The sequence below is a fragment of the Mirounga angustirostris genome, unplaced genomic scaffold (genome assembly GCF_029215605.1).
Source record: "Mirounga angustirostris isolate CCGP_5_RB_7025 unplaced genomic scaffold, mMirAng1.0.hap1 SCAF_1, whole genome shotgun sequence".
NCBI classification, from domain to species: domain Eukaryota; kingdom Metazoa; phylum Chordata; class Mammalia; order Carnivora; family Phocidae; genus Mirounga; species Mirounga angustirostris.
Genome location: NW_026991709.1, coordinates 1902866 through 1918327, shown reverse-complemented (window position 1 = coordinate 1918327; position 15462 = coordinate 1902866).

Below are 15462 nucleotides of genomic sequence, written 5' to 3'. Positions count from 1 at the left end.
GCGGCTCAGAGCTGTGCTTCCTACACCGCCAGTGACCCCTGCCGGGGAGGGTCCAGCGTAATGCACATGATGTGCCCAGCATGGCTCCCACAGACTCCCAACGCCCTGGCCTTCTGTCCCCGTGCAGACTGGGTGTGGGATAGATGACACTTCCCCAGCATCACCCCTCCCCACCCACAGCTGCTGCTCCCCCTGATTCGAGCCCACATCCAGAACACAGCCCACCCAGGTGTCTCCCCCAGGACAGCCCCAGCCAATTCCTGGCACCACACACACCATGCAGCCCAGAACCACGGATGCCCAAAAGGAGCCAGGAAGGATCGGAGGGACCCATATCGCAACCATTTTGTCCCGAAGCCGTTGGCCCAGCTCAGTGGAGCGGCTGAGGGGTCCACAGTCAGAAGACTGAGGCTGGCTCCTGGGGTCAGGGAGGCCAACAGCTTATAAAAGGCATCTCACCGCAGAATCCTGCCTGCCACGCTCATCCCCCAGGGAGCCCACCCCAACACCCCACACAGGCCCCGAGCCCCCGGCCACTCTGCTCGGGACTCCCTTCCACTCTCCCACCCTGCGCCCGGTTTCCCTGGCCTGCACCCCCCACCTGCCCCCTAGTGGCCTTGTTCATGCTGACCGCCGGCCAGGTCATCTGGCTGGCTGGGCCCAGGCTCTCAGAGACATGACCCATCCTCAGACGCACCTGCACCTGTTCAGAAAGGCCCGTCCCAGGCCCCGCCTCTCAGCAGAGGGTCTGAACCACACGCTGGGCAGACATTGAACCCAATGTCCCTATCGCTAAAACCCCAGCCTGGAAGGGGTATCTGCGAGTGGCGAGCCCCACCCCCGGAAGGGCACTGGTGAGCTGCTCACCAGCCTGAGCTCCTGCGTGACCCTGGCCATGGTCTCCCCGCAAGCCCAGCCAGCTCGGCGGCCCACAGCCCAGGCCCGCCCCAGCTGTCCAGCTCCTGCTGTGTCTGCTTTGCAGGAAAGCCGCACAGACAAGGCCCTCCCTGCACGCCCCGGCCTCCTGGACTGTCCTCCCCACGCCTCCTCAACGGCGAACTCGAACTCGAGGCCCTCCAGACCCGACGTCCCTGCTCGCCCAGCCCCTGGGCCACTGTGGCCTACCTGCCGCCGCAGAGCACTGCGTTAGCTCTTTCCCTCTTTCCAAGGTGCAGGCGTAAGCATTCCTCTGCTGCCCCCACGGGCCCCCACAGCCTTCCAGTGACGCCTACAGAGGGCAGCCCGAGGTGGCCCTGGCCATCAGAGCTGCCCAGCCCCCCAGCACAGCACCCCCCCCCCCAGCGAGGGGTACAGAAGCCCTTGGAAACGGCCCGTCACCCACTGGTCACTGCTGCAGACTCATCTGTGTCCCAGACTCAGGGCCAGGCCTTCAGAAGCCAGCGTGGTGGCCGCCAAGGCGCCTCCCACCCGCACAGCGGGGCAGACATGCGGGAGGCCCGAAGGCCACTGGGATTCACCCCCACCCCAGCTCACACAACCCAGCAGTGGAAACTCAGGGGCCTTTCAAAACGGAATGGAATCAAAGTGATTTTTTTAACCACTGAAGTCCTGACTTGATGCGCAAGTGTGTTGGAAGGACTCCAAACGCAGCAGTTCGATATTATTTACCTGTCTTTTATCTTTCCTCCCGAGTCCCCGGTGTTTGTAACTGGGTCATCTTTTAACTATCTGCACCAGCCTTCAGGGCAGAGGGGGCGGGCTTTATAAATAACCTTTATTATTACCGTGCAGGTTGATGCTGTTCCCAGGGCTGAAGGGAGCATGAAGGTGCATGTCGGTGACTCATCCCCCAACACAGAGACTGCCGTGTGCTCAGGACAGCGGCTGGGCTCGGCGCTGCCGGCGGCGGTGGGCGAGGGGGGGTCCTTCTGGGGCAGGCCGTTCTCTGCTGGGGAGGGGGCAGCCTTCTGTCCCCTGAACCCCGGGGGACTTCGCTTGGCCACAGGCTGACTAGCTCCTGTACTGTTTGCAAATCGTGAGTCCCAAGGCAGTCACTGCGGGCAGGAGCCCAGAGTGGGGGTGGGGGGCCCTCGGTCCTGCCCCCACCCTGCCCACCGCTGCTGCCCCAGCAGCCCCGGGGTCTGCTCACCTCCCACCTGCCCTGGACACCCAACCAAGCATTCCAGACTTGGGTCATCATCCGTCATCTCCTGGTCGTGTCATTGGGAACCAGGGCCATTCGAGCCAAGAGCTATAACAGGGAGGGGGCCCAGGATGAGTAATTTGCAAATAAAACTGCAACCACACTGCAAACCATCCCACCCCGCTGGCCTCCTGGTGAGGCTGCACGTGCTCGGTGGGTCTCCAGCTACCAGGCCTCCTTTTCCTGTTGCTTTGTTCTTAATGTTAGTTTTGATAAATAAAATCTCTAGGTAGAAACTCCAGAAAGATACGGTGATGTCATGGTCATTAGCGAGTCAACAGGGCCTTCCTAAAAGCGGGGGTAGCAGAACCTCCCCTCGAGGAGCCAGCCAGTGGCGCTCTCCCCACGTTGGCGTGGGAGTTTGGGGCTGCGGGATGGAACAGCCAGCCCAGGGGCGGCCCTGTGCTTTGCTAAGTGCAGACCTGGGGTTCTCTGTGCTTGGGCCCCACGAGGGGCTGGCTCATTCCTGAAACAGGTGCAAGGCCCTTCCCCAGGAGAGTACACAGGTAAATACTGGAATACTTGTGAAGCCTTCAGATGGCGGCTGGCTCTCGCTTTGAACCCGGTCCCCACCCTGTTAGCATTTCCACTGAGCCGGCCTTCCCCATCCCTTTCATCTCTGCCTCTGCCATCCCCCTGTCCGTCCCCCCGGGCGGACTGCTGGTGCCTCCAAAGCAAACCCGGGCACCCAGGGGCGGGGGACCAGAAGCGGCGCTGACCCGCAGCTGCCCCCTTCCCGGCTCCCAGCTCTGTACCCCCTTACCTGTGCAGGGCTCCCATTGCCGGGTGCCTTGGCCTGGGGTCGCCAGGGCCGAGAGTGCCATACACAGCATCAGCAGGACAGACATGGGAGGTCCGGGTCCCAAGCTCCATCCAGGGGCCCTGCCCTCAGCCCCCAGCTCCTCCTCAGACACCTGGGCCAGCCCTTCCGGGGGTGGCAGCGTGGGGGGGCGGGGGACAGTCACTGTGAGGGCCACATGCCGGAGTCCTGCGGCAGGGACAGACGGCCAGCAAGGGGCGGGGGGCAGCAAAGCTTCTGCGGGCTCTGCGGGGGGGCAGCTGGTGCGGGCAGGTCGGGGCGGCAGCCTAGCTCATCTCCGCACGGGCTTGGGTCCCGCCGCGCAGGTGACAAGTGACAGCATCCCAGCTCCCCGGAGATTACTCATTGGCAGAGCACGCTTTTCCCAAAGGAAAGACAGAAGCAGATCGTCCAGCGAGAGCTGAGAGCCAACCAGAAAAACTCCGAGAACCTGTTTTCCTCGGGTGCAGATCCCGGGCTGCCTGCCTTAGGACAGCCACCCACGGGGGGGCCAGGGCGCAGAGCCTCTGCGGGGCCAGCTGACAGCGTCCCCAGGAGGGGCTGGCTGGGAGGACGGCTTTTATCTGGTGCCCGGCCCTCCCCAGGGTGTGTGGGTTTGTCAACTGTTGGGTTTCAGGAATTCCCCTCCGGAGGGAAAGTCCTCCCCGGGACGGCTAATGAGAAGACTCGGGGAGGATCGCCCGGGGGAGGGGAGCGCCGAGCACACAGGGGAAGCCTCATTTCTTCCAGACGAGGCCCAAGGGTCTGACCTCCCAAAACCACAGTGGACACGAAACGCTGCCCCAGGCAGGGCAGCTCTGAAGTGTGATTGTTCTTTTTTTAAAACACCGGGCCGCAGACCCCTCTCCAGGGCTTACCGGGGCCTTCACCCCGCTCCCCCGCCAGTGCCAGATGGCTTCCCCAGGGCAGCAGGACCCCTTCTGTGGCCCCCGAAGGGACATCTTCCTCGCTGCCGAAGGACAGTGCTGTGGCCGCGGACACCACGCCTGCCCCCAGGTCTGGGGCTCGCCCGCAGGTGTTTGTGACGGGGGCAGACCCTGGGCTTAGGCTTGTTGGGGGGACTGGGTGGGGGCAGATGAGAGAGACAGAGACAGAGGTGCAGAGACAGAGGGAGGCGGGGGAGACAGAATGTCCAAGGCTCTGCATGAAACTGCCTGTGGCTGGAGAGATTCTCTCTGTCTCTGTCTCTAGACAGACAGACAGACAGACATCTCCAACAGCTATTAACAAACGCCGTCTGTCTTAGTCACATGGTTCCGGGTAACTGAGGTCCTCAGAGGGAAACCTGGAAAGGTTGCCCGTGACCGCATGCATAGCGCCCGGCGGACCCTCAGGTGGCCTCCCTCACCCCTGCTCCAGGACCCCCGCCAGCCCAGCGCAGGGACAGAGCCTTCCTGACCCCACCAGGCAGGCGCCCGTCCCAGGATGGGGGAGGGACAGAAAGGACAGCTGTCTGAACCAGACAGAGTCTCCCTCTCTCCCTTCCCCATTGGCAGAGAACTTTGAGGGTCTCGGTGGCCCTGGGCGGTCACAGGTCAGAAGGGCAGGGGACTTCCCACAGGACACAGACCCAGGCAGCATCCCTGTGACTCCCGCTGACCTCTCCACCTGACATTGACCTCCGACCCGACGTCTCCTGCTGACCTCTAACTGTTGGTAAATGATTATGCATCATGTTGTAACAACCGGGTCTGAGGAATCACAATCCTGCTACCCTGAGCCCTCCCGGGACCGTCTCCTTCTGTTACGTTCCATCCAAGGGACACCAGCAATGCTCAGTGACAAACAAGGGCTCATCAGGGGAAATCCTCTTCATGGGTACAACTAGAAAAACATGTGCCCGAGCGCAGAAAAAAAGCTCAGAACTTCCTTCTCCGGACTGGCTCCTGTGTCACCCCGGACAAGCCACTTAAATGCTCCCAATTCTCATTTCCATGTCTGCAGGAAGTGCCCGGTGGGACCCGCATGGCGGGAAGAGCCCATAATTTAGGGGCCGGATGTAATTTACACAAAGCGACACCCAGGCGAGGTCGTGCTGCACATGGGCTTGGAGATGCTGGTAAGGAGGAGGAGGGGACGCGGACGCAGGAGCCCCTGTCCCTCCCCGGGCAAGAAAGGAAGCCCTTCCCTCCAAGCACCCTGGCCCTGGAAGCCCCTCACCAGCGGCCCCTGCAGTCACGCTGATGCAGACGCTGCTGAGAGCAGCAGGTGTGAGAGCAGAGTCCCCGCTGCACACCAAGACCAGGGCTGGAGTGATGGCTCACAGCCCGCCGGAGCCTCGCACAGCCGGGTTCGCGCGCCGGGGGACGCAGGCTGCATAGGCAGTGAGTCGCGGGCCCAACCCGCCCGGCACGGAGGCAGGAGCGGCCGACTGCGCATCCGGGTCTGCTCGCTGCCTCCAGAGCAAAAACAGAAGTCTGTCCCCGCACGAACGTCTCCTGTAACTCGGGTGCAGACCGTCACTCCCCTCGTCCACCGTGGTGACAGAGGAGGACCTCATTCGCTCTGCGGGCGACACGGGTCGGCCCGCCAACACGCACACCACGGGCCTCGAACGTGGCCACAGTGCGTCGCCGTGTGGCCAGAGCGAGTCCACCTCTCCCAGGTCGACATATCCCAACCAGGGAGTGACGCTCTCTCCAGGAAGATGAGAAGTCACAGCAAAGGGGAAATTCGAAACAGTAACTCCAGGTTAGAGAAAGAAGATGCTGAGGCTCTATTAGACTAAGCCGCCCTTTGGGAGATCAAATTGAACCTCAGGGGCTCTCAATAAAGACGCAAAAACTCCTCCGGAATACAGACCATAATTTGACATTTAGTGACCCCGGTTCTAAGGATGATTGAAAGGGTCTCTGGGGGGCGCCTGGGTGGCTCAGTTGGTTAAGCGACTGCCTTCGGCTCAGGTCATGATCCTGGAGTCCCGGGATTGAGTCCCGCATCGGGCTCCCTGCTCAGCGGGGAGTCTGCTTCTCCCTCTGATCCTCTTCCCTCTCGTGCTATCTCTCATTCTCTCTCTCTCAAATAAATAAATAAAATCTTTAAAAAAAAAAAAAAAAGAAAGGGTCTCTGGGGAAGAAAGAGCGCCTGGCGTGTGACAGCGAGTCCAGATAGGCACCCGGCAAGCTGGCCCCCACCCAGCGCCCAGCCTTGCCCCCGTCGGCCACTGGGCCACTGTGTGCAGGAGCACAGACTAGAATCCCGTTCTAGAAGTGACTTAGGGGGACTCGTTACTGAAGGAGAGAATAAGAGTTTGTTTGTCTTGTCACGTGATGAGTCCTTTGGATGGTAGTGCTAGTAATCCTCCATCTGCTAAAGGGTGGGTGCAAATATTTTCCCCTCTCTCTTCTTTTTTGGTTCCTTTAAACAATTTTTCTGATGCTTTTGTCTTTTGCCAAGTATTTAAAATTTTTATTTAGTCAGCAACACTTTCCTTAAGACTTCTGGGTCTTAAAATACAACTTCTAGATGTCTCTGCTGTTATGCTGTGTTTCTGTTTGGCTCCCTGTTCCATCTGGGGTGTGATCTGGGGTATCTGGAATGCACTGACTTGAGCTCCGTTTCCAGAAAGCTGTTATGCACGCACTATTTACTAAATGCCTCTCCTTTCCCCACCACCTTGAAATGTCACATCTATGATGGATTAGGCCTCTACACATACTTGGAACTATTCCATTAATCTCTGTTCCACTAATCTCTTTGTCTATTTCCTTTGCCAACACATTATTTGTGCGTGTTTACAGTAAGTGCTCATACCTATAGATCAAGGGCATACACACTAGCTTTCTCACTTCAAAAACGTATTGGTGGTTCTCTTTTTCCCTTTCATAGTTTCCCTTTCATGTGAACTTTAAAAATTATTGGTTCTCATTTCTACCTCCAAAACCAAAATCAAACAAGCAAAGATACTATAGGAATACCTATTGGAATGGCAGTAAGTTTATAGATTAATTTCAGAATAATGGACATTTTTATGATACAAAGTCTTCCCACTCAGAAACATGGATATCTCTCTGTTTATTCCAACCTTGAATTAAGTTCATCAAAAAATTTTTATAGTTTTGATTACAGAGCTCCGACACATTTTCTGTAAAATTATTCCTGTAAATGTCCTGTACATTTATTTATAATTTTATCATCATTATGAACATTATCCCCCCCATTTTTACCTGTAATTAGTTATTGGTAGTATAAAGAAAACTGGTTCATTTTAGTACAACTATCTTGTATCTAGCAACCTTAAGCTTACTGATTCTAGAATCTCCTGTTTTTCTAGATAAATACTGTCTGCCAAGAAGAGTAATTTTGGCTCTTCTGTTTTAAAATGTGTACCAATTTGTTTTCCTTCTCCTTTACTTAGGGTAGGAATGACCACTGCATTTTCTCAAATTTTTTTAAATTTATTTATTTAAATTCAATGTAGTTAACATATGGTGTATTATTAGTTTCAGAGGTAGAAGTCAGTGATTCATCAGTCTTATGTAACACCCAGTGCTCATTCCATCACGTGCCCTCCTTCATGCCCGTCACCCGGTTATACCATCCTCCCCACCCCCCTCCCCTCCAGCAACCCTCAGTTTGTTTCCCAGAGTTGAGAGTCTCTCACAGTTTGTCTCCCTCTCTGATTTTCAACTTAATTGATTTCTCCCTCCCTTCCTCTATGCTCCTCTGTTTTGTTTCTTAAATTCCACATGTGAATGAGATCATACGATACTTGTCTTTCTCTGACTGACTTATTTCGCTTAGCATAATACCCTCTAGTTCCATCCACGTCGTTGCAAAGGGCAAGATTTCGTTTGTGTTTTTTTTTTGATGGCTGCATAATATTCCATTGTATATATATACCACCTCTTCTTTATCCATTCATCTGTTGATGGACTTCTGGGCTCTTTCCACAATTTGGCTATTGTGGACATTGCTGCTATGAACATCGGGGTGCAGGTGCCCCTTCGGATCACCGTGTTTGTATCCCTCAAATGCTTTTGCACATCAATTGATATGACTTCATGTGTTTTCTGTGTTAACTTGTCAGTGGACTGAATTACAGTGCCCTCTTCCCTAAAGCTGAGCCACCCTTACATTCCTGGTGTAAAGCACAGGGGCCATGGTGCATTTTCCTTGTAATACACTGTGGGACTCCAACCAACAGTTCATTAGAATGCTGCTTTCCTGCTCACATTCTTCTCCTCGCTCTCTCTCCAGGTGACCTCTCAGGCTCCCATCTTCCCCTAGACTGAAAAATGTGTGTCTCAGCCCCACCTCTGTGCTGAGCACCAGGCTGCTCACCTGACACCCTCCTGGGTGTCACAAAGGCACGGTCCAACGCTGCTCACCCAGGGCTCCAGGCCAGAAACCCAGAACTCATCCTTGACACCTCCCTTAGGAAGTCCCTCTGAGTTTACCCCCAGACACCTCTGCCTCCTGCACCCGCTCACCTTCCTGGTCCGGTCACTTTCGTTCCACACTGTCACCGCTCAGCCGGGTCCTGTACCCTCTGGACCTCCGCCTGACGCGAGCGATCTCTGCAGAACCCAAACCTGGCCAGACTGGTCTCCCTTCTGGCTTCCCACTGCTCCCCAAATAAAGACAGTGTTCGGGGCATGGCCTGCAGGGCCCTGGGCTTTGAACCTGCCCACACCCCGCTGCACTGTCACCCCCCTACACACACGGCCCCCCTCCAGGCTCCAGCACATCCCAGATGGGCCTCCTCCTACCAGGGCTGTTCCCAGGTTGGGCTCTCTCTTGACATCCTTGTCTCTCCTTGGCCTAATTAACTCCTCTGGGGAAAGCCTCCTTATTAGGGGCCTCTCAGCACGCCTCCTCCACCTCTCCTTCGGGCCCCTTTGATTACCGTTGAGGGGATCCTGTGAATGACATGTGTCTTTCTCCCCAGGCTGGAAACTCCAGGCACCCGGACTATGCCTCTCTGGGCTCAGCCCTGTATCCTGGCATTCAATAACATGTAATCAGTTCACGAACTTACGGTCTTGACCATCGGGAGATGTGAACGTCATGCTCGCTTGATAAAACCAACTCAAGTGCTCTCCATGCTTTTCCATGCTCTAGAAGACTTTAGTGTAAGAATTCGCTTTCCGCAAACAAACTGGGTCTCATTTGTGAAAATGTTTCAGCCTTCTTCTTGCAACATTTTTTTAAAACTTTCCAATTCTACAGAAAACTTGACCAAACATTTACTTTGCCTTGACGCACCCATGGGTGAGGACGTGTCGTGTTGCTTCTCTCGCATGTCTGCATGCGCCTGGGTGAACATTTTGTCTGTTGAGTCATCTGGACATAAATTGTTAATATGACCTTCCCTCTAGATATTTCTGCATGTGTTTCCTTGAAAAAGGACACGTTCCAACATTTCTACAATAGGATCATCATATCCAGGAAAAATACCATTAATCCAACAACATTAGCTAATACGGTGACCATATTTAAACTCCAAATGGGACTCTTGATGGCAAATGTTTCAAATAGACTTCCATTTCTTTTGTTTGTTTATTCTGTTTTTCTGCTCCTTTATAGGATAATATAGATGACTTATATCCTTTTTTTTTTTTAGGTAAACCCTACACCCAACACGGGGCTCAAACCCACAACCCCGAAATCAAGAGTCGCACACTCCACCGACTGAACCAGCCAGGCGCCCCTGATGACTCATATCTTACTGGGAAATCACCCACTTCCTCCAGATTTTCAAATTTATTGCCAAAGAATTAACATCACATTCTCTTAAAATTAGTATCTTCTGTATCTGCAATTATATTTTTTCTCGTATCTGATGCTGCATATTTTGGCATTCTTTACTTTTTTCTTAAGGTTTGCCATGAAAGTCATGTGATCCACCGGCCTTTTGAATATCCATGCTTTATTCTCTTACTAACACGGTGTTTCGCCAAGTCCTTAGATTGTCTTGTTTTTTTTCCTGGACCCGACATCTTATTATAGCTCTTCCTTTCAGTTTGTGGGCTTTCATGTATTTATACATTTTTTTTAAGCATACGAGTACATTTTTCCTCTATCTGGCAGGCGGTTTTAGCAACAGTATCCGCCCAGCACCCGTCCCGCTGCGGGGTCTCGGCTCTCCCCGCCCTGGGACACGGCCCTTTGCCGCATCAGACGGCTGATGCCATCTTGCTGGGTACATCCAGGTCTGCGAGCGCTAGGTGCTCTCAGCTTATTTTCCCTGGTTGGTTTCTAACATTCCTCTCTACCACAAGCTCTTACCTTTCTAGAAGTTTGTTGAATGTGTTTACAAAACATGCACCTTTGTCTCGCTGTCTTGAGCTGGTGCTTTTTCTCATCTGGGTGAAAAACTCTAAGTTGCAGAAATTGATTTTCCTGAAGAAAACCTGGCAACAAGAGATGGGGTGGACAAAGCGTGAGCCTTGCAGATGCCACAGAAAGGGGCAGAGGGGTCAGCGGGGAGGACCGAGGGGCTGAGCTGCACGCAGGCCGGCTCGGCTGGCCGGGGACGGTGGCTGACCAGGAGTCCTGTTGCAGCCTCCGGAGAGACCAGACAGAGAAGAGACCGCTGGGTTTCGAAGACGTGGGGTCTGCGGGGAAGCCTGAGCCCTCTCTGCATCCTTCATCTGTGCAGGAGGAAATGCAGAACCAGGGGCGTTGGGGTAGATCCCCGTTCTGCCTTGGAGTTAAAGATGCTTATGAGGTGGGGCCCACGCCAGAGTCTCACATGTAACACATCTCCTTAGCCATAAAACGGTATTCATGTAACATTCTTGTTGTATACAAGAGGAGAAGGGGTCTGTAACTGTACCACACTCACAATCATTTCTAATGTGTTAGTCTAGATCCTTCCAGAAGTCTTTATGTAAATGCACAGCTGACAGGGCTTTTGCAAAGCCATGTTGTGCAATACATCTTGGCCCGTGGACAGACAGGGTGGGGTTAGGAGCCTTTGAGTCCTGGCTCCGCTAATTATTAGCTGGGGATCCTGAGCAGCTACCTCACCCTCTCTGTGCCTCTGGTTGCTCATGAGACAGATGGGATCACGATGCCTCTGCCTCAGCAGGACGCAGGCAGGATTAATGAGGTAGCACCCACGGGAAGCTCCTAGAACAGTCCTGGACGTGTGAGCACGAGACACAGAGGGGCTGGGGTTGTCTCTGTCGTTCACTCACACTCAAAACACCTTGACTTTCCGATAAATACACACAACCTCATCATTCTAGGGGCTGCTCCCTGGTTCTTCAGAGCGACACCTCCTGATGGCTAAATAGGAAGAGGGTTTCCCGTGGCGTTGAAACGGTTCATAGATTCACTAGGATCACTGAATGCTCGGTGACAGACAGGTCTCCCTGGGTCCCTGGCGGCTCTGCTTGTCCCTTGAGCCTCAGGGGTGTTGAAGGCCCTTTGTCCTCAGCTACCTCGTCAAGGCTATTTGTGTGGGGAACGGCCTTGGAAGTCAGACGTCCTGTCTCTCGCAGAAGCATAACGTGGTCGTGCTCGTGGCCCGCTAGGCAGCGAATTGTGTTCCCCTAACTCACGTGTTGAAGTCCTGAGCCCCGGACCTCAGAATGTGACCCTATTTGGTAATCGGCTCATTGCAGATGTTGTTAGTTCAGATGAGGTCACACTGAAGCAGGAGAGACCCCTGGTCCAAGAGGATGATCCTCGTAACAAGGGGAAATCTGAACACGCACATGCACCAAAGGGAATGGACTCCAGACGAAGACACAGGCAGAGACTGGGTGGTGCACGTACAAGTCACAGAACCCCAGGGAGGCCAGCCACGGAGCCCCAGAGCAGCCAGCCATGGAACCCCAGAGAGGCCAGCCACCGAACCCCGGAGAGGCCAGCCACCAAACCCCAGAGAGGCCAGCCATGGAACCAGGGAGCGGCCAGCAGGCACAGCAGGGGGGATCCTGGGGCAGAGTCCCCCTCGGGGCCCCAGGGGAAGCAGCTCTGGCAACACCTGGTGATGGGGCTTCAGGCTCCAGACAAGGACACAATGAACTGCTGCTTGCTAAGCTTTCTGATGGCGGCCCCCACAAGCGAACACCCTGCCTTTGATAAAATCCAGGCTCCTCCCTGCGCTACAGGCGACCGCATGTGCTGTGTCCCCCGTGGAAATCGGTGCAGAAACGCGGCCCCTGCCCACGGCCCCTGCTGTAAGGAATGAACAGTCCTCTGCCGCTGGCCTGGGGGGTCTCGGGTCAGAGCCCACAGAACTGGGGCGAGGGAGCTGTTAGTGTGAGGGGGCGCCCAACTGCACCCTCTGGGGTTCTTGGCACAAGGCTCTTGAAGTCCTGAGTGATGTTCCTTGGCCGCGAGCCAGCTGAGGTTGCTGCGGACACACGCACTGGGGCCAGGAACCCGACCCTGGCCCTCTGCCCCCACCACAACCAACTCCCCTCCTCCTCCCCCAGGCGGCAGGGACAGGAGAAGCCCAGGCGGGCCCTCCCGGCTCCCCCGGGGCAGCTCGCGGTCTGCGCCCACAGCACCTGACGTCCCCACCACCCGTCTCAGCTTTCACCCACTGGACGCCTGCGCCTGACACGGAAAGTACCGGGAGAGCCTGCAGGAGCTCTCCCTCTGGGGAGTTGGGGAAAGCGGCACAAAAGAGGACACACTGGAGCCAGTCCTGAAATAGCAGCACATGGTGAGAACCTCAGAACCTACCGATGAACTCACCCCAGTTCAAGCCTGATACCCAGTTCATCCCCTTGCCTGCCTCTCCTCCTAAATGCTTCTTCACCACTGAGCTAAACGATCTGCGGGACCCCAGCTGCGTCCACACCGCAGGACAGGCGCCAGTCAGCCGGGTCTCAGGCTCAGAGACCGCCAGAAACATCCCGGGAGAAAATGCCTTCATTTGGGAAATGAATGATGCTCAAAGTTTGCCAGTGTGAGGGTTAATTCTGTGTCAGCTTGGCTGGGCCGCAGGGCAAGAGCGTCTGGGTGCTGCCGTGGAGGCCTGTTCTTCCATGAGACGACCGTTTAAACCAGGGCGCTCTGGGTGCGCCTGGCTATCCACCGCGGCAACACGAGTGGGCCTTGCCCCATCTGCTAAGGGCCTTATGAGAAAGGGCCCTTCAAGGGAGGAATTCTGCCGGAAGTCTGTCTTCAGACTGGATCAGCAGCATCGGCTCTCCCTGGCTCTCCCCCCGCCAGCCCTCTCTGCAAATGTCACCATGGATTGCTGGCCTCCAGTCACATGAGGCGGTTCCTTAGACTCTCCCAGGCTCTGTCAGTAGATACATGGCTCCGTTTCCCTGGAGAACTGGGACTACTAAAGTAGGAGCAGTGCTTCCTAACTTCCCTTCCAGGCACAGGGGGCAGGGAGGGGCAGGAAATGGAGCTGGGGGAGGAAGAGGGGAGGAGGGGCAGGAAATTGAGCTGGAGGAGAAGGAAGAGGGGGTGGGGGGGCAGGAAGTTGAGCTGGAGGAGGAGGAAGAGGGGGAGGAGGGGCAGGAAGTTGATCTGGAGGAGGAAGAAGAGGGGGAGGAGGGGCAGGAAGTTGAGCTGGAGGAGGAGGAAGAGGGGGAGGAGGGGCAGGAAGTTGAGCTGGAGGAGGAGGAAGAGGGGGAGGAGGGGCAGGAAGTTGAGCTGGAGGAGGAGGAAGAGGGGGAGGAGGGGCAGGAAGTTGAGCTGGAGGAGGAGGAAGAGGGGGAGGAGGGGCAGGAAGTTGAGCTGGAGGAGGAGGAAGAGGGGGAGGAGGGGCAGGAAGTTGAGCTGGGAAAGTGAGGCTCTGGACGCTGACCTGTCTGCAAACAGGAGTTCTGCGTTTACCTATCTGCACAGTGTTCCGTGTAACGTCCATTTAGGGGGGAAGTTTCTCTTAAACTTTAAGTGGAAACCACTGTTCTCAGGACCCTCACTGTGGGCCCTTTATGTGGATTCAGATGGTAGGATCTGTTTCCAGGGGCCCCTCCGTTCCCTGAGCAGGTTATGACATGCCTTAGGCATTTATTTGCTGTTTTCTACACGATTCTGCCCTGTAATAACATCCCAGAGCTTCTGAGAGACTCCTCAGCCTGGACTCCACCCAGACAAGCCCCTCCAAGGCCTCAGGAGGCTGTCGTATTTGCGGTTCACGGAGGGCCCTGGAGTTTCCCTCGGAAGGCGCTGGGCTCAGCCAGGTTTGCTGCGGCGGACCTCCCGGGGGTGTTTGGAGAGCAAACGGGGGCGGGCTGAGGGGAGCCTCTGTCCAGAGCAGGAGCACGCAGAGAGGGAGGCACGCTGACGGTGACTTCAGGAACACCAAACCCTCCGTCGTAAGCCAAGTGGTGATTTCTAGAAGCGCATGGATAGCTGGAGGAGCCGGTTCTAAAGGCCCCCCCGCTGAGCTTCCTTCTGGAGAACCAAACCTTTCCCTGCCTCCCCCACTAAGTGGCTTTGGGCCTGTTTCCTGTATCCAAAGCACATTCTCGTAATCACTCAAGTTAGGTTTTTTTTAAGATTTTATTTATTTATTTGCGAGAGAGAGCTTGCAAGCGGGGGAGCGGCACAAGCAGAAGGAGAAGCAGACTCCCCGCGGAGCAGGGAGCCCGAGGCGGGACTCGATCTCAGGACCCTGAGATTATGACCCAAGCCGCAGGCAGACGCTTCACCGACTGGGCCGCCCAGACGCCGCTCCAGTTAGTCTTATTAACTGGTTAGACAAGGAAAGCGGGCGCAGAGGGGGCCAAGCAGCGAGGGCTGTGTGCTCTGGGCCGAGCTCCAGAGGCAGGAGGAGGGCGCGGGGCACCTTTGCTCTGTGGCCCCCTGACAAACCCGGCTGCCGCCCCTTCGCCAAGCCTGTCATTTGCAGCCTGCCCAGGGCACCCGTTCCCACCTCCAGGCAAAGCATGTTCCTAACATTCTTTACAGCTGAACCCACATTAATCTAAACGCCATAAAAGCATAGGTTTTACCTTCTCCTGGGCGCTGCATTGTAATTTCCCAAACAACCTGCTGAAAAGACCCAGGGAAGCTTAGCAACCAGCAGCGGGCCCGCGGGGAAGCTGCAATTAGCGGGGTGCGCGCCGCCGGCGCAGAGGCACCCACTTCAAAGGCGCGCGGGGCGGGCGCGGGCAGAGCCGTAATTAGGCACCGGCCTCGGAGCCGCCGGGAGCCCCGCGCGCGCGCGCACCGCCGGCAGAACAAAGACGCCGCCGTCTGCCGCGAATCGCCCGGGGCCCGCGCTGGGGCGGCGCGCGCCCCCGCCCTGCGCCCGGCCCCGCACACCCCGCGGGCCGCCTCCCTCCGCCGAGCCCCGCCCCTCGGGGAGGGAGCGGGAGGCCGGGCTCTGGGCATGCGCGCGCTCCCCCGCGGCGCCCCAGGGCAGGCCGGAGGGGCGCGCGGCCCGAGCGCCCGCGCCTGGGGGCCCGGGGGCTGCGCGCGCCCTGCGTGCCGGCGGGGAGGCGGCCTGAGGGGCGGGGGCTCGGCGCCGTCCCTTCCCATCTGCCCCGGCGGCCCTTCTCACCGTCGGGGTCTTGAGCGCTCTGAGAACTGCTTCAGCTCCACCCTGTCC